The sequence below is a fragment of the Mustela lutreola genome, chromosome 12 (genome assembly GCF_030435805.1).
Source record: "Mustela lutreola isolate mMusLut2 chromosome 12, mMusLut2.pri, whole genome shotgun sequence".
In the NCBI taxonomy this organism is placed as follows: domain Eukaryota; kingdom Metazoa; phylum Chordata; class Mammalia; order Carnivora; family Mustelidae; genus Mustela; species Mustela lutreola.
The window spans coordinates 78,726,895-78,746,729 of NC_081301.1; the positions used below are offsets into that span (position 1 = coordinate 78,726,895).

At 39.5% G+C, this 19,835-nt stretch overlaps 1 long non-coding RNA gene across 4 annotated transcripts in view; it reads right to left on the minus strand.

Moving 5' to 3' along the window:
* Positions 1-4,446: 4,446 nt before the first annotated feature.
* Positions 4,447-19,835, minus strand: part of LOC131813185 (uncharacterized) — a 164,285-nt gene continuing 148,896 nt past the window's right edge. For 2 of the 4 annotated variants that reach the window (XR_009346660.1, XR_009346659.1), the window contains 2 exons: positions 10,529-10,709; positions 4,447-8,335 (listed from right to left, as the gene is read on the minus strand). This is a non-coding gene — a long non-coding RNA (uncharacterized LOC131813185). The remainder of the gene's footprint in view (positions 8,336-10,528; positions 10,710-19,835) is intronic. The other 2 variants (XR_009346661.1, XR_009346662.1) reach the window with 2 other exon arrangements.

A 19,835-nucleotide genomic window follows, 5' to 3' on the forward strand; every position in this document is an offset into this window, starting at 1 on the left:
AAACATAGATAAAGGAGTCTTCTGCCAGGAAGGAGAAAAGAGAAGGGTTAGGGAAAATTTTATAGCTGGTACCAACTGAGATGAGCCTTGTGAGGTATTCAGGACTTCCTCCTCTCCCTCTTCTCCCTCCTCCTCCTCCTCTTCTACTTTGTGTAGACTTTATGTTTTAGAGCAGTTTAGATTCAACGCAAAACTGGGCAGAAAGTCCAGAGTTCCCATATGTCCCTCTGCCTCCCTACCATACACACAACCTCCCCCACTCTCAATATCAAGAACCAGAGGGGGCACTTACTACAACCAATGGACCTACAACGATACAGCATTCTCACTCAAAGTCATAGTTTACATTAGAGTTCACTCTTGGCATTGTACCTTCTATGGGTTTGAACAAATGTATAATGACATGTACCCACCATTGTAGTATCACACAGAGTAGTTTCACTACCTTAAACATCCTCTATGCTCTGCCTGTTTATCCCATCCTGCCCCCAATCCCTGGCAATTATGGATCTTTTACTGTCTTCAGAGTTTTTTCCAGAATGTCATCTTGTTGGAATCCTACAGTGTGTAGCCTTTTCAGATTTGCTTCTTTCACTTCATGATATGCCCATAAGGCTCCTCTGTGTCTTTTCATGACTTAATGGCTCATTCCTTTTTGGTGCTGGAAAATACACATTGTCTGGATGTACCACAGTTGATTTATCCATTCACTTATTAAAGGACATCTTGGCTGCTCCCCAGTTTTGGCAACTATGAATAACCCTCCTATACACTTTTTAGGCCACATTATTAAGACTTAATTCACATACCATATAATTTATCCATTAAAAGTGTGCAATTCAGTGGCTTTTATTGAATTCACAATGTTGTGCATTCATCACCACAATCAACTTTAGAACATTTTCATTATTCAATTTTTTTTTTTTAATTTGACAGAGAGGGTGAGAGAGCATAAGCAGGGGTAACAGTGGGGAGAGAAAGGGAGAAGCAGACTCCCTGCCAAACAGAGAGCCCAATGTGGGACTCAATCCCAGGACCCCAAGGTCATGACCTGAGCCAAAGGCAGATGCCTAACCATCTGAGCACCCAGGCATTCCCATTTTTATTATTCTAAAAAGGAACTCTTCCCCACAGGCTTCATTCCCCCTTCAGTCTACTCATTCCTCCTGCCCCCACCCTAGGTTACCACTAATCTATTTTATCTACTGACTTGTCAATTCTGGACATTTCACATGAGTGGAATCATATGGCCTTTTGTATCTGACTTCTTTCACTTATCATACCGTTTCAAGGTCCATCCATATGTACCATGTATCGATACTTATTTCTTTTTATGGTAAATCATATTCCCTTATATAGATATGCCATGTTGTATTTATACATCGATCAGTTGAATATTTGTGTTCTTTCTACTTTTTTGGCTCTTATGAATAAATATGCTATTTCTGTATGTGTTTTGGTGTGGATGTACGTTTTCATTTCTTGCTTTTTCATTTTTATAGTAAGTCATACTTTGTCTAAGCATGTTGCTTTCTGAGATTTGTTTAGTAAAACCATATTAAATTCCCTATGAAATGAGATCTCTGGGGTCTAATTGCAACTTATATCAAATGTCTGGGTGCATCAAGTTTCCCTCCTGCCAACACTTGCAAAATTAGCCCTTGAATCAGCAGGAATGATGGTGATACCTAATGTTTCAAAGTAATGAACACCTTATGTTCTCAAGGTTCTATTCTTAGAAAGTCAGAAAACGGTGTGGGAATCCAGCCAGAGGGAACCTGAGCAAACTAGAACATATATAAACATATATAAAAATATATGTCTGCTCATGCTAAAGCATGGTATGTGCCTGAGGATGAGAGCAGCAAAAAAATAAAAACTGATCTGAAAAAGCAGAAGGGGAATCAATGGTGAATGCCTTTGAATGGCAGTTTCAGAAACGAACTTTGTGACACTGAGGGCAGCTTCATAACCAGAAGAATGGCATACTCTGTTTTGGAAAGATGACTGGCAAAAGAAAAGCTGGTTAAAAGTTCATGAAGAAATATGCAAGTTAACCACTGTATCACATAAGACTCCCTTGTGGATGATAGAAAGCCAGATGAATTCTGGCTTGCTTAATTTTAATTTATTGTCTTATATTTCTCTGGAATATAGGAGTAGATCTGAGTTCTGACTCACTATCCCTAGGTTCTGCTTTCTCAGTATTGACTCATTCCCAAGCCACTTCTCTTCCCATTAAGAGAAAAACATGTCCCAAGATGGATCTGGCGAGAAAAAAACAGAGAACTCTTGTCCCAGTGTTCTCAACTAAAGTCCCAACATTCAGGTGAATGGCACCAGCTCAAGTCATAAGAACACTCCCGAAATAATTACTGGGTTACCATCCACAACAAGTACAGAAATTGAGGATCGTTAGAAACTTCTATTACAATCTGACAGAGTAACTGAGTCTAATAATTAAAACTGAGGCTTATATTTTTTTGTCTTAGTTTTCTTTTAATCTTTTATTTTTAATTTTTTTAAAGATTATATTTATTTATTTGACAGGCAGAGATCACAAGTAGGCAGAAAGGAAGGCAGAGAAAGAGAGGAGGAAGCAGGCTCCCCACCGAGCTGGGAGCCCTATGTGGGGCTTAATGCAGGGCTGGATCCCAGGATGCCAGGATCATGACCTGAGCTGAAGGCAAAGGCCTTAACCCACTGAGCCACCCAGGTGCCCCTGTTTGTCTTTGTTTTGTGTGTTATTTATTTTTTTTTTTTTTTAGTGATTGATTTGCACTGTATTTTATGCAAGTATCAGCCCATGGTGGATAGGGGAGTATGAGAGAAAGCAAACTGGACCTTCACCACAGAAAGCCTGAGAAACTGTGGGCTAATAATGTACCTGCTCCACGGTGGAGTCTGGGAGTGATTCAGCATTCTGGAAGCACACAGGGAGACTTTGGGAAGATCCTTCCCTCATGAGGGGGGCAAAAATAAACATCCACTAAAATCGTGAGACCTAATTTAGAGAGAGAAGGATACTCCCAGACTTTCCTCAACTCATTCATTATCTCATACTTTCTTCCACATTGACCTGCCCTTACTCAGAGTCCCTGGTAAGAATTTACTCTGCATAAGCTCTGGGTATGGCCATTTTTACAGGCTAAACATTACATACACGTTCACTTACCCTCCCCATTGGAACTTTGATGACTAGAGTCAAAGCATTTGAATGGCTCTCCTAACCCATTAAGAGAAAAACAACTTTGAGTAAGACTAACACAAGGTAATTACTAAACTGAGCCGGATTCCTTTGCCATGCTCTTGGCACCAAGGTATGGAAACTCCAGAGCCCTATAAGAGGTCTAAAGGAAAAAAAAAAAAAAATGTACAAGACAAATTTCAGGGATCTCAGTTTCTCATTAAAAATACATTTTAGAAAATTGATTTAGGTTAACGTGCTAGGGCAGTTGTATGGCAAGGAAAAGCATGTAGCAATAGGCAAATTGCAGCTTTCATTTCTTTTTTAAAATAAAATGGAACAATAAAATCACAATTAAAAATAAAATTTAAAAAGCATAATCTGAAAGAATTTTGATTCTTTTTCTAATTAAAGCTCTGCAATTAAAGTTTTGCTGCAGAACAACCTGTGTTCTTCATCTCCCAGTCCACAAAGGGCCAATTCAGGTCGAGGATTTGAGATGTGTGCTACACTCAGAGCTGGAAATGACTTTGGAGAACCTTCTAGCCTGACTTTTTCATTTCAAGAATTGGAAACTGAGGCACTTATAGGTTTACTTCCTTTACCATTAGTCTTCTCTTTCATGCATGTGTGTACTTGAATGTGTGGATGTACATGTGTATTTTCTCTCAGAAGGCTTGGAAACTTGGAGTCTACACAGTTTTAACATAATTCAGACACTCAATATGGGACTTCTTTCTTCCTAGGGTCCTAACTCACCTTCTAGTATGAAGGCAAGGGTTCAATAAGCACAAAATTTTAGCCAGTGCTGCCTCAAAATGTGCAATTTTTGCATAAGTGAACTCTACAAACAATAGAGATAGTAATTTTTTTGTGTGTGAAACTCTAACAGAAATCTAGTACATGTCTTCATACCTTCTGCAGTAAAATAAACTGAATATAATGTCCTTCATGACCCCAGCTTTGTCTAATAAACAGCTGTTGTACTCTAAAAGAGCAGGTGTATAAGTTCCAGGATATAGACACAAATGCATGTTAGCCCCCAAACCTACCATCATTAAAAAAAAAAAAAAAATCCATCACTTAGAATTTAGCATATTACTTCTTTTCAGATAAACATAGTGGTTGTTTATCAAATACATCGTGACCTACGACACGATGCCCTTTAGCAGGGCACAGGACTACCCTTAAGAGTTAATGTAGCACCCTTGCATCCTCATGAAAGGGTAGTTCAGCTTTCACAAATCAATAAGAGAAGAGAGAGGAATCACATTGTCCTCTCAATTGATGCAGAAAAAGCATTTGACAAAAGACAGCATCATTTCCTGACTAAAACTCTTCAAAATATAGGGATAGAGGGACCATTGCTCAACTTCATAAAATCCATCTATGAGAAACTCACAGCAAATATCATTCTTAATGGGGAAAAGCTGAGAGCCCTCCCACTGAGATCAAGAATACAACAAGGATGCCCACTCTCGCCACTGTTGTTCAACACAGAACTAGAATTCCTAGCAACAGCAATCAGACAAAGAAAAGAAGTAAAAAGTATTGAAATTGGCAAAGAAGTCAAACTCTCTCTCTTTGCAGAGGACATGATACTTTATGTGGAAAACCCAAAAGACTTCATCCCCAAATTATTAGAACTCATTTAGCAATTCAGTAATGTGGCAGGATACAAAATCAATTCACAGAAATAAGCTGCTTTCTTATACACTAACAATGAAAATGTGGGAAGGGCAATTAGAGAATCGATTCCATTTACAATGGCACCAAAAACCATAAGATACCTTGGAATAAACCTAACCAAAGAGGTAAAGGATCTATACTCAAGAAACTACAGAACACTCATGAAAGAAACTGAAGACACAAAAGATGAGAAAGCATTCTATGCTCATGGATCAGAAGAATAAACATTGTTAAAATGTCTATGCTGCCCAGAGCAATCTATACTTTCAATGCCATCCTGATCAGAATTCCACCAGAATTTTTCAAAGGGCTGGTACAAACCATCCTAAAATTTGTATGGAACCAGAAAAAAACCCAAATCGCTAAGGAAATGTTGAAAAAGAAAAGGCTAGGGGCATCACGTTGCCTGATTTCAAGGTTTTATTACAAAGCTGTAATCACCGAGACAACATGGTACTGGCAAATAAACAGACACACAGACCAGTGGAACAGAGTAGAGTGCCCAGATATGGACCCTCAATTCTATGGTCAAATCTTTGACAAAGTAGGAAAAAATATCCAAAAAGACAGTCTCTTCAATAAATGGTGCTGGGAAAATCGGACACCTATGTATAGAAGAATGAAACTCAACCATTCTCTTTCACCATACAAAAAGATATACTCAAAACGGATGAAAGACCTCAATGTCAGACAGGAATCCATCAAAATCCTAGAGGAGAACATAGGCAGTAACCTCTTCGACATTGGCTATGGCAACTTCTTTCAAGACACGTCTCAAAGGCAAAGGAAACAAGAGTGATTATGAACTTTTGGGACTTCATCAAGATAACAAGGTTCTGCACAGCAAAGGAAACAGTCAACAAAAAAAGAGGCAACCCACAGAATGCGAGAAGATACTCGCAAATGACACTACAGACAAAGGGCTGATATCCAGGATCTAAAAAGAACTTCTCAAATTCAACCCCCAAAAAACAGATAATCATGTCAAAAAATGAGCAGAAGACATGAACAGACACTTCTCCAATGAAGACATACAAATGGTTATCAGACACATGAAAAAATGTTGATCATTAGCCATCAGGGAAATTCAAATCAAAACCACACTGAGATGTCACCTTACACCAGTTAGAATATCCAAGATTACCAAGGCAGGAAACAACGAATGTTGGAGAAGATGTGGAGAAAGGGGAACCCTCTTACACTATTGGTGGGAATGCAAGTTGTTTGTAACCACTTTGAAAACAGTGTGGAGATGCCTCAAAAAATTAAAAATAGGGCTACTCTATGAGCTGGCAATTACGCTTTTACCTCAAAGATACAGATGTAGTGAATTGAAGGGCCATATGTACCCCAATTTTCATAGCAGCAATGTCCACAATAGCCAAACTATGGAAAGAGCTGAGAGGCCCTTCAACAGACAAGTGGATAAAGAAGATATGGTCCATATATACAATGGAGTATTATGCCTCCATCAGAAAGGATGAATACCCAACTTTTGTAGCAACATGGACAGGACTGGAGGAGATTATGCTGAGTGAGATAAGTCAAGGAGAGAAAGTCAATTATCATATGGTTTCACTTACTTGTGGAGCATAAAGAATAACATGGAAGACATTAAGAAAAGGAAAGAAAAGTAAAATAGGGGAAATCGGATAGGGAGACAAAGGATGAAAGATTATGGACTCCGAGAAACAAACTGAGGGTTTTGGGTGGGGGGGATGGGTGAGCCTGGTGGTGGGTATTAAGGAGGGCACAGATTTCATGGAGAACTGGGTGCTGTACATAAATAGTGAATCTTGGAACACTGCAGCAAAACTAATGATGTATTTTATGGTGATTAATGTAACACACACACACACACACACACACACACACACGAGTCAATGTAGTTTAGGTCAGCCCTTAGTAGGGGGTGGGGGAGTGAGGGAAGGAACCGTAAGGAGGAAATGGAACAGAACTCCTGTCTGGTGGATACTTAATATGTGCCCCAAACTTTCACTCCTTTCATTTCTCAATGCTCCTGTGAGGGAAGAAATATTTTTCTCATTTTACAGAAAACAGAACTGAGGCCCTGAAAGACTGAATAACTTGCCCCAGTTCAAAAAGCAAAAAGCTAAAAAATGAGGCTATGACCCAAGCTTGTTGTGGTCCTAGGCCTGCATCTTCCCTCCACACCAGGCTGTCCCAGACAGAAGAGACCCTGGGCTTGGTCTTGGATGCTTCCTCCTCCACTATCATACCAATTGTTATGTTTTGTGATAGAACAAACAAGCCCAAAACCTCCTGGTTTAAAACAATGGCCATTTTATTTCCTCACAATTCTGTAGTCTGGGCTGGGCTTAGCCAGGTAATCTTCTGTTGATCTTGCCAATGGTCACTCTATGGATTCATTCAGCTGATGGTCAGGGGCCTGGGCTTGGCTGGGCACCGAATGGCTGGGCTTTTCTCCTATGGCCTCTCCACAAAACTCCATCAGAGTCCTTATAAAGTAGATCAGGGCTCAGAACCCAGAAGCACAGCATCTTAAGGCTTCCCATATAGACACAGGAAAGGGCATGGCATCACACAGCCACCTCTAGTCAGTCAGAATGTCACGGGCCCTACTCCAGTTCAAATAGCAAGGACTCCACAAGGGCAAATGTAGGCAGAGGTGATTACTGGGGGCCAGCAGTGTAACAAGTGTGTTTTCTGTTTCTTTTAATTTTATGTCCAGTTTTTCTCTCCTGTAAGTTTCCTGTAAGTTTCTCTACTTCTACCAGTTCTCAGTTTTCCTGCTTTGTAACTGATCTTCCTTAGCCAGTGGCAGAGGATTCCTTTCCTTCATATCCGGGAACTGAACCATCACATCATGTCAACTCTGTTCTGCAGGTCACCTCTCTTTGCAGCTCAGGTGGGCAAAGGAGATCCCTTCGCTTTTTGGTTGCTGTTTTGCTTTGCTTTTGTACCTGGCCCCAAAGCTGGAAGTATAGTTTAAAGGAAAAGAAGACCTATCTGAATTGAGAAGTACTTCAATGCTTGGCCCTTACAAATAAAATCTAGAAATTGTGATCTTTAGTTTTACCTGCAAGAAGGCAAGGTGTCCGGTTCAATGGCCAAGTCAACAAATCAACATTTACCATGTTTTACATGCTTTAAATTTCCTTAGCCATCATTCACCAGGTCAGAGAAAGAAGAGAGGGCTGCAGGAATCAGATAATTCCCAGCATTACAATTCCGGTTCACAGCAGGTTGCTTCTTACATGTGGCTAAAATGAGATCAGATTACATTTCCATTGAATCATTCAACCTGTCTGATCACTGCTTTCTGCTGTCAGAGGACCAAGAATTAGCTAGAGCCAGGAGAACAAGCTGTGCAGATACTACGAGCACGAGAAGGGCAAAGAAAATGAGAAAAAGAAATTTTAAAACACCCCAGGTGAAGATCCTTGCAGAAGGGATCATGGGTTTCCATTTGAAGTCCTGGAAAATTGCAATCAAAGTTAAAAGTTGAAATGTGAACTACCCTTCAAGAGTTTCTAAATTCTTTCACTGACAATGTTTATCATTGTTTATTTTATTCTGTTCTCTGAGGCCAGTCTTTGGATCCTTGATTTTTATATTACACCTAGGCCAGACATACAGGTGTAAAAATGAAGGGAATTAAATTCAATTTGGCTATTTATACATCTAAATTGCTCAAGTGAAGGAGGCAATGGAGATAAAATGTCTTCATTATTATTTTAGATTAATTCATTGACTCTAATCTTATCTGTGCTCTATAGTCACAAACATCAAAACTTGATTGAAAATGTGCATAAATTCATACATATATGAATTATACATGAATTCATTATAACCCTCATAATGATTTACACAAAATCCAATTAACATTTTATGAAACTTCTAGAGAATCTGACTAGATTCTGATGTTTTTAGGAGAAAAATAAGTTTATCACAGCAAATTTTGAAGAAAGCATATGAGATACGACTAACTACACTAAATATTTAAATATAAGGCCATATCACTAAAATAATTAACTACTGGAAAAAAAAAACAATGTATAGATACAGAACACAGACTAGAGCTAGTCCAGAAATTGATTTGGATCCATGTAAGAATTTTCTAGAAAATAAAAATGACATCACCAGAAAGGAACTCATGCAGGAATAACTGAGTAGATATTTATTTATTTATTTATTTATTATATATAATTTTTTATTTTTTATAAACATATATTTTTATCCCCAGGGGTACAGGTCTGTGAATTTAAAGAAAATAAAATCAGTCTAGATGCATCCCTCATGTGTATAACAAAATAAGTTTCAGATACATCAGAAAGTTAAATATTTAGGGGTGTCTATGGGTTAAGCCTCTGCCTTTGGCTCGGGTCATGGTCTCAGGATCTTGGGATCAAGCCCCGAGTTGGGCTTTCTGCCCAGCATGGAGCCTGTGTCCCCCTCGGTCTCTGCCTGCCTCTCTGCCTACTTGTGATCTCTCTCTCTCTCTCTCAAATAAATTAATAAACTCTTTATTAAAAAAAAAAAAGTTAAATACTTAAACATATCTTTTTCCAAATGCCCACTCAAATAAGGTGATAGACTTGTGAATTTAAGACCCCGGATGAGGGGTGCCTGAGTGGTTCAGGTTATGATCCCGGGGTCCTGGGATCGAGCCCTGCATTGAGCAAGGAGCCTGCTTTCCCCTCTCCCTCCACTCTCTCTTTCTAATAAATAAATAAATAAATAAATAAATAAATAAAATCTTAAAAGAAAAAAAACAAAAACAAAAACCAGGATGACTTTCTAAGCTTAAATTCCTTTTAAGAAATCATGATGCAAAAGACCCAATTACTAACATTACATAAAATTTAAAACTTCTGTTTGTTAGATGGGAAAAAAAGTATAAGCAACTTCTTTTTAAAAAAGCAGACTGGGACAATTATATTTGGGAAATTTGGCAAATAGTTATTAGTGAATATTTTCTATCCATGGCCTTTGTTCAAGGCAGCAGAATTAATCTCCTTTACAGCCCATTTCCTTATGACATTTCCTTGTGACAAGAGTATAGTGATTATGTGGCTTACCGTTCTCTGACCTCAGCCATTTTAGTACATATATACTTGACATATCCCTATACCATCTACATGCAATATTTATTTAACAATTTTCTTTTCATCAACTCTATTTCACTTAAATAAATTTCATATTGTTAGATGTGATTGAAATTTAAATCAGTAAGCCTTGAGCAAAGCAAATGATCAGACCCTCCACACCCACACCCTTAGATGTGGGTGAGCCTCATCTAATCTGGTGAAGGGCGTGAGAGAAAAGACTGAGGTCCTCCAAAGAAAGAATTCTGCCTCTAAATTGCCTTAAGATTCAAGACTGCAACATCATCTCCTGCAGAAATTTCCAGCCTGATCACCTGCCCTGCAACTTTTGAACTTGCCAACTTCCACACTCACAAGAACGGACTCCTTAAAACAAATGCCCACACTCACCCCTCTGTGTGTGTGTGTGTGTCTATGTGTCTGTGTGTTTGTGTGTCTGTGTGTACGTATCCTATCCTATTGGTTCTGTTTCTCTGGAGAACCCTAAGACTCTTACCAGCCTTCAGGAGCACTGACTTTTTAAATCACATTCAAATGTCTTGGTCTAGATGCCAATGCTTACCTTAATCTAGCTCTTCCTTATTCCATGTTCACTTCGTGTGACTTCCCAATGTGAACTTTGCTTTACTTCAGCTGGACACCTCACATCTTTATTTATGTTCAGCATTCTGCTGAAAATGCCTTGCTTTGCCAGTCCTTCTCCGTTCCTGCCTTTGGGGCCTGGATCCATTTCACACGAGGAGCTAAGGAAGAAATAAAAGGTGGAATAAATTTCTCACACCTAGAAATATGCAAAACTAGCTTTGGCAAGTAAGGTTTCATCTCGTGGGCCAATTCTGACTAATTGGTGGCAGCTACTTGGAACATTTTAGGAAGGATTTGGAGGCTGTCTCTGTCGGAAAGAATACAGGGTTCTATTCGTGATGTCTGACAGTAGAAGGGTGCGAAGGGCCAGAGTGGTAATAAACTTCCTATATAATTGCCACCTTTGGCTTGGTTATTAAGGAAACTGGCCAAGAGTATTTTCCTGGGCCCTTTCAATGTCTATTCAAGCAAGGTATTAGACCTATAAATTTTTTTTACAAAAACTCAACTGATCTACATTTACATATATAGGGAAAGTCAACAAGGGCACTGAAACAAAGCAAGAAAGAATACTGAAAACAGGGTACGTTCGCCTCCCAAACATCTCCTTTTTCACACAGTAGCAAATGTTAAGACAGAATTTGCCTGCTGGGGCAAATGATTTGAGGAATACAAACAATCCAAGACATCAGTTTAGCTATTCCTTGACCATGCTGCCCAGCCCATGGGCACTGGAATATTCTCATAAATACCTTTCCCCCAGTTCTCTTGGGATAGCAAAAGTTGCATTGGTCCCTCCCCAACATCCCTGTCTTCATGCCTGAATGGCTGAACTGAGAACAGAAGCAACCCTGTTCAACACACCAAGATCAGAGTAATTGATACAGATCTTCCCGAAAATCAACCCAACACTGTCCTAGTAGAAAATCACCCTATGCCTGGTTTTCAGTAGTTCTTTCCCATAGACTTTAAGGTTGGGGTGGGGGGAAGCATGATTATTTATACAGCTGGTTTAGGTTACTTTCATACAATCTGGACTTAAGCACTTCTTTCTAACAGTACAGTGTGAAAGGCACTAAAGATACAAGGAAATCATATTTGGTCTTTGCTTTCAGGGAGTACCTAGCATAACTGATAATCAAAGAATATATAGAAACATTATCTTAGACTGAGGTCAGCAAACTTTTTCTGTAAGGTAATAAATGTTTTCAGCATTACAGGTCATGCGTTCTCTGTTGTAACTGCTCAACTGTGCTCAGTTGTAATACAAAAACAGTCAAAGAGAGTACTTAATAGATCATCATGGCTATGTTCCAATAAAAATTTGTCTACAGAAAAAGGCTGCTGGCCAGATTAGTTTGCCAATCGCTGCCTCAGACTTATTGGGCAAATTAGGACCTGAGATGAACATCTCTCAGAGGAAAAGGTAAAAAAAATTAAAGGGTGGGTCCATTTTTGGTTAGCGTGGTTGCTTGAGTAATCAGAACCTTATTCCCGATGGTGATATTTAAAAATTTATTAAAACTCCAAATAAGATCTATGGCATCTCCTGTAAATATGTGAGAAAATAAAGCAGTTACATTTAATAAGAGAATGGCTTTATTCATTTAAAAATATCTTTAATTCAAGATTTGCCAGAGTTGTAATTCATTTAATGGGAAACAACTGCCAAACATGAAAATGATGTTGTAGAAATCCACAGGGCAGAGTGGAGAAAGCCCTAGAGGGAAATAAGAAAAGTCTCAATGGATGTGTGTGGTGGAAATGTGTCCCTGTCATGCAGAGTTCTTAATTTTTCAAATCATCATGGAATATTCTGGAAAAACCACTCTTGTCCCAAAACATCAACAAAGGTTTCCTTTCTCATTTGAGTCCCCTCCAGCAGCTAGAAATTAATTGAGCAATGGGGCAAATAAAGAAGTCTGGAATAAATTTGAGAAAGTACACCTAATATTAGTAGTGATGTTCTAATGAAATCCTGGCCTTACAGAAAGAACTTGTTTCTAAATTGATTTGAGAACTCCACTGAATCACAAAGGCTCTGGGTAGATGATGCCAACAGCTCAGCTTGTATGACAAAACAACATAATCCCCCAAAGTCCATCGCCTTTTCCTCACTAATATCATTAAACCTCACAGTGTCCTAAAGATTAGGAAGAAAAGTACTCTTTGTTTTACTGTGAAACCAACATCCAGACAGAATCAGTTTCAGTCAGTAACACAATCACTGCCATCATTCACAAAATGACTTTCGTTTCTAGAGGCAACAACAGAGCAAAACTGAGGAGGTAGACTTCACTTCCACATCACTGATTCCCTGCTCTCCTGCAATACATAATTTCCTTTATATTTAAGTGTCCATCAAAACATCCCAAAGATGTCAGTTGACAAATATTAATAGACCTTGTAATCCCAATTAGGTATTTATCTACATTTTCAAAAAGGACTCTTTTTTTTTTAAGGTTTTTATTTATTTATTCGACAGAGAGAAATCACATGTAGATGAGAGGCAGGTAGAGAGAGAGAGAGGGAAGCAGCCTCTCTGCTGAGCAGAGAGCCCGATGCGGGACTCTATCCCAGGACTCTGAGATCATGACCTGAGCCGAAGGCAGCAGCTTAACCCACTGAGCCACCGAGGCACCCATCAAAAAGGACTCTTAAAGTCCAAAGAATCATTACAGCTCTAGTATTGATTTTGAATGGCAAAACCCCAAGCATCATCAGTGATAAAATAACTTTATCAAGCAAGAGAAACCGGCTTTTCTCAAACTTAATGCTGACTAGTTTCCCAAGCACTTACAAAATGGTCTCTGTGGATTAAGACTGAAGTGGGTAACCGGCTGTCCATTCACCATATCAAACATGTTTCTCACAATTTAAACTCAAAATGTTAACGTCATTTTAAGCTACTCAGTGGGTCTAGTTAACTAAGTTTCTTTCTAAGTGTGTTTACAAAAAGCTTCATTCTCAAAAAATGTGAAATAAAATAAGAAACACACATCTCTTGGTCTCCCACTCTATTTATTGTCTGGTGCTAGAGGCTGGGAACACCAAGAAATGTAAGACCTGATTCCTGTCCTGAAGTAGACTGCATGGTCAAAACAAAAATAAACAGTAAAGCAATTCATCATTTGATAGGTATAAATCCCTACAAAACTGCAATTACACACACGCCAAACTACTCAGGTTTATTTTTACCGGTTTCCCGCTGCACTTAGAATAAAGATACACATTCTGAACATGGCTGATGAAAACTCTTAACCTCTAGGTGACAGCCTTTTCTCAGGCTGTGGGTCCATTTGCTCTCCCTGCTCCACACATACCATCCATCTTTTAGTCTCTTCTTCTTGCCATACTCTCTCCTACCCCAAGGCCTTTGAACAGTCTTTTTTCCTGACCCTAGAAGGTTCTTCCCTTTGCTTCCTCCCTAGACAATTCCTTTTCATCAGCAGCACTTAGATTAAGTTTTTACCCCTAACCCCCACATTATGTTCTTTCATTGCCCCCATATGTCTATCCTTGGTATTTTTCACTGTAGCAAATCATCTATTCATTTCATAATTATTGTATTAATAGATTTCTCTCGCCTCAAAGCTCTGTGAAGGCAAGGATGATGTGTATTTTTAGCTTATCGCTGAATCACTTATGCTTAGCTTACACTAGAGGTCCAACAGATACTGTCTGAATAAATGGCTAATGAACAAACATCTGGACTTATATAAACTAATCCATATCCCTTTTATTTGATAATAATCATTTAATATATAATTATTAAAGTCTAAAGTTCACTCAGCAAATACTTATAAAATTCTTACTATATGTACCTGGCACTCTGATAGACACTGGAATATAAATATGAAGACACTGTCCCTCTCCAAGCTGCCTACTGAGCGAGAAAGACAAGTTAACAGATCATTATAACTGAACACATGTTACAGGTAAGAGAAATCCAATGTGCCACAAGAACACAGAGACAAGAATTAACTCTGCCTAGGGAAGCTCAGCAAGACTCCTAAGGAAGTAACGTCGGAATTCTTGAAGAAGAAACAGAAGTGCAGAGGGTAAACTAGTGAGAGAAGGCATTCTCTGCAGAAAATGGAATGTGCACTCACCTGGGTAGCTCAGTTGGTTAAGCAACCAATTCTTGATTTTGGACCAGGGTGCGAGATCGAGCCCTATGGTGAGTTCTGTGCTGGATGTAGCCTGCTTGAGATTCTGTCTCTCCCTCTCCCTCTGCCCCCTCACTCCCACCCCCAAAAAAAAGAAAAAGAAAAAGAAAAAAGAAAACGGAGCATGAAAAAGGCAAAAGATTTGAAGAGGTTGAGATAGGTATGGAAAAGCAAGTCGTCTGGTACCACTGTGACTGCGACGTATGAATGGGTATGATTTGAAATCAGCTGGAGACTCCAGGCTGAGGTACAGAAAAGCATGAGCATCTGAGCTAAGAACAACCTGCCCAAGTGGGACTAAATGGCAGTTGGTGACAGGTACAGAACAGAAGCTGGAAAAGAACTAAGAAAGAGAAAAATACCTCCATGGGAACAATGGCAAATATTTGGTAATCAGGAAACCCAGCCCCCACGCCCCCACCCCGGCCACAGACTGGAACCACCCTTTCAAAATTGCACACTTCCTAGGGGAGTATTTCCCATACTATCTTAATTATAACAGTCACGTAACTATTAAAATATGTATTCTGAGGATGCATCCCAACCCCTCTGAAGCAGCATCCTCAAAGGAAAAAACTGGAAATCTGAATATTGAGCCAACACCTCAGGTCAATCTTATTATCAAGGAAGCTTGAGAAACTTCTATTCCACCTTCAGGTAAGGCTCACCATCCTTTTCCCCAGCACTGTCCATTGGCTTCTCAGGGGTGTGCCTATCTGAGAAACTATCAACGTCAATGAACAACATAATGACCCTTATTTCCAATTTAACAATAAAATATGACTGTGTTAGTGCAGAGAAAATATAAGCATCATCACTACCTTATTAGGAGAATCACACAGGCTCCTGAAGGAAAAGTTCAGCTAATTATACACAAAAGACAGAAACACTAGACTCTGTGCAGATGGACGAAAGCCCATGAACTTCTTCCCTTAGTGCAGTGGCTCTGGGTGATGTCTCGGGTCTCCAAACCCATTTGCTTCTCCCCAAGCGATCATCAGTTAAATCACCAGTTGAGGCTCCAAGAGTTATGTGACCAACTGCAGAATAACTGAAGCTTGTTCAACACTTAGTTATTGAGCTTTTCACCAACAGAAAATGAAGAAAGGATACTTAGTACATAGCACAGCCTCGTCTGAGTTTCTCACTCCCCTCTACTGGAAGACAAAACAAAAACAAAACGTTTTCTATACTATTGAGGCAGCAGTGTTGAGATTTTGAGGCAGCCAAACTGTAATCATTTGGATGCCAACCCTTCATTTAGCCCCACACTTCCTGTGGCGAGCTGGGTCACTGCTTGACTATCCATGACTACAGATATAAATGGACACCTGGGTGTTGCATGAATTGTTTTGTTTTGTTTTGTTATTGTTTTAATTTAAATTTAGCTAGTGAACATACAGTGAAATATTGGTTTCTGGAGTAAAATGGAATGATTCATCACTTATATACATACCCATATTGCTCATCACAAGTACCCTCTTTAATCCCCACCCCCTATCTGGCCCAACCCCTACCCACCTCCCTCCATCATCCCTCATGTTGTTCTCTCTCATTAAGAGTCTCACGGTTTGTTTCCTTCTCTCCTTTTTTTCTTTTCCCCCTTCCAATCTGCATAAACCATTTCTAATAGAGAGTTTTTGCCATTCTTGGGAATCCAGCTGGGTGATTACCTCCAACCTCAGAACTCATTGAAAAGCAAAGCAGTGGAATCTCTGGTTGTTTATACAATTTCCTTGATGGTTTTAGTTAAATAATTTCACAGCTCTATGCCTCAGTTTCCCCACCCACAATTCACTGCAAGTACTTTTTAATCCATATCATATATTATAAAAATTTAAGAGTTTCCCTGACAATACATCAAAATTATTTGTTGGCATAAAGCCATATTTAAATGGCAGCTTTGTTCCAATGGGCAAATACATATACTCTGCTGTTTTTTTCATTTTTAAATTGGATTCAGTGATGCTGAATTTATGGCAGGCACCCCATTGGAGGCAACACAAATTGCAGGGACTGGAAAGGTTCATTCAAAAGCAGAACCTGAGAAGTGAATACTATCTGTCATATTTCTTACCTAATGACATTTGAATGTAAGATTTGAATGTACATCTTAATAAAGATGACTTGCTTTCCAAAATGTCCTGCTGATTTGGTAAAAGAGGATTTGGAGAAGGAAAGCAACAACAGTTGGAAGGGGAAAAGACTAATTCCTACAAATTTCGACAAATACCAGAAATTGCCCTGGGTAGTCCAGTGGATTTAATTGAGGATCCCTGGAAAAACTGAGCATTGCTTCGTAAGTGGGCATCTCTAAATTTTATGGATCTACTATCGAGTCAAAAAATGATCCACGGGGTTTTCCAAGATTTCTTGCCCTTTGGTCCACAGTGGAATTTCTCAGAGTATATTTTCAATGGATGATGATTAAGAATTATATGAAAAAAATAAAATAGGAAGGTCATGATCAGAATCCATTATATATAGAAGCTTGATTCATGGCAAAAATGAAACTACAGGAAGTAGGGAAAGAATGGCTATCATAATAAATGGTGCTAGAACAACTGGGCATCCATAAGGGAGAGAAAATGATATTACATCTATGACATTAGAGTAAAAAAAGATAAAATCACACTGCACATTTGACATTTTATATATAGAGCAGTGCCTCTCAAAGTATGGTTTATGGACCACTTGCATTCAGGTCACCGGTGTGATAATGAACTATATAGATTCCCTAGATTACCTTAGACCTGCTGATTCTCTAGGAATGAGACCGAAGAATCTGTATTTTTATCAAACTCCCCTAGATGAGTTTTAGCGCACTAAAACTTGACTTTCACCAGCAGAGTGTTTGGCAGTTATGAAAACAACCATCTGAATCCCAGCTCTGCCACTTAGGGGTAAATTAATAAATCTGTCTAAAAGCAGTTTTCTTACCAGTAAAATGGTGATAATACCAACCTCATAGATAGATTGCTGTGATTAAGTGAGATACTGGATATATAGTGCTTAGCACAGTCTTAGTTCACAGTAAACACTCAGTAAATATTACAATTCCTTCCCATATCCAGTATACCTACCAAAAATGAAGAGTTTTCAGTCACTAACAAAAATTTGCAATTATAAAATTACGGTTTGGTACTGGTAATACGGTATATAAAGCACATAACTATATCACGTGAATTAACAGGTAAGTGGTGAGTATTTGGTCTTGAGAACTTATTTGGAGGTCCTACTTGAAGATCATAGCTATTCATTCATATACCCCCATCTAAGAAGTCATGGTCCCGTCCAAAGATGCAACTTTAGAATGTGTGTATGTGATACAGTGATCACTGTGTACCCAGTGACCCTGACGAGCTAAGTCACCTTGGTCATCAATGCAATGACAGATTAATTTATTCAGCAAATGTTTATGTCCCAGGCCCTGCGGCAGATGCTGAGCACTAAGTAGAAAAAGATGCGGACCTTGCTCTCCAATAGCACCTAGTCTGTGTATATTCCAGCAATTTTTGCTGTTGTTGCTGTCAAGTGGCAAGAAGACTAGGAAACTCTAGTTTTATAGGCAGGGCCTTTATGGCTGAATCAGTGATAAAAGAAAGATATTAAACAATAAATGCACCCAGCTCCCTCTCCTCCTCCTGTCTCCCAAAGCAAACACTTTTCTAGATTTTCTTCCAGCATCCAGTACTACATTGATGAGAAATGTGCCACAATGAATGAAGGAAGGGAACTACCGTGAGGAGTAAAACTACCTTAGCAATCTCTTGTGCCTGTACATTCCTCTGTCTGCTCTTCAGCATCGAGGGACTAACCATCAGTGCAGAGAAGAAACAGCTGCTTCAGAAAAGAAAAGGCAAAGAATGCAGGTGTCTGGGCTCCACTGTGCCGGGACAGTCCTAGCCAGGGACACCTGAGATTCAGATGAGACATTCTGCAGAGACAGGACAATTAGTTTCCTAGGGCTGCTATAACAAAGTTCCACACATTGGGTGCCTTACACAATGAAAATTTATTCTCTTACCATTCTGGAGGCTAAGAAATTCATCAGCAAGATGTCACCAGGGCCATGTTTCCTCTCAGTGCTCTAGGGAAGAATCTGTTCTGTGCCTCTCTTCTAGCTTCTTGGTGTTGCTTGGCTTGTAGCTGCATCACTCCAATCTCTGCCTCCATCTTCCCATCACCTTCTTCCCTCTGCGTTGTCTCTTCTTATAAGGCAGAAACTTAACCCACTGAGCGACCCAGGTGCCCCGTCTCTTCTTATAAGGGCACCAGTCCTTGGATAAAAGGCTCACCCAAATCCATGATCTTCCCCTAAACGTAACTAATTATATCTCCAAGGACACTATTTCTCAATAATCACATTCTGAGGTAGAGACAGATTTAGGGGAGGCACTATTCAACCCAGCCCAGTCTCAGTAGAGTATGGTTTGAGGAGGAGAAGGCAATGAGGCAGGGATGGGCGCAAAGGCAGAAAAGCCTGCACACCCAACATCTGGCGGCACCCAAGTAGTCAGGGCTGCCTTCCACATATTCCTGTCTCCACCAGCAGGGCCCCCATATCCACAGGAACAATAGGCACAGGCCCTAGTTCCTTTAGGGGTCCATGAAAATGTTTCAAACTCTTAAAATCTACAAAAATAAACAAATATAATCCAACCTGGATTCCACATATACTTATATTGATGCAGTCCATAAAATACAGTTTTTAATATTTTAGGCAAAAATGCCTAGGGCACACAAAAATCACAATGCAGCCCTGTTCACTAACATCCATCCTCACACTTTCCACCTGAAATTTCCTTCCTCTCCGCCACCATCTTGTCTTACCCTTCAGGACTCAATTTATGAGTCAGTGCCTCAGGGAATGTTCCTTGACAACCACCCCCACTCCCTTCCATTCCAGTCCCCCACCTAGCTTGGTTACGTGCACCCCCCTTTCCAGCATTCCCTCAGTTTATCACTTGCATAAGAAGTCCCACCTCACTCTCTGCTTCTAGAGACCATGACCTAAGACACTTTGTGTGTCTCCGACTGGCAGCATTACCTGGCAAAAATTCTCTAATAAACAAACATGCTGAATGAATAAAGTGTTAGAGAGGCATGGAAGCG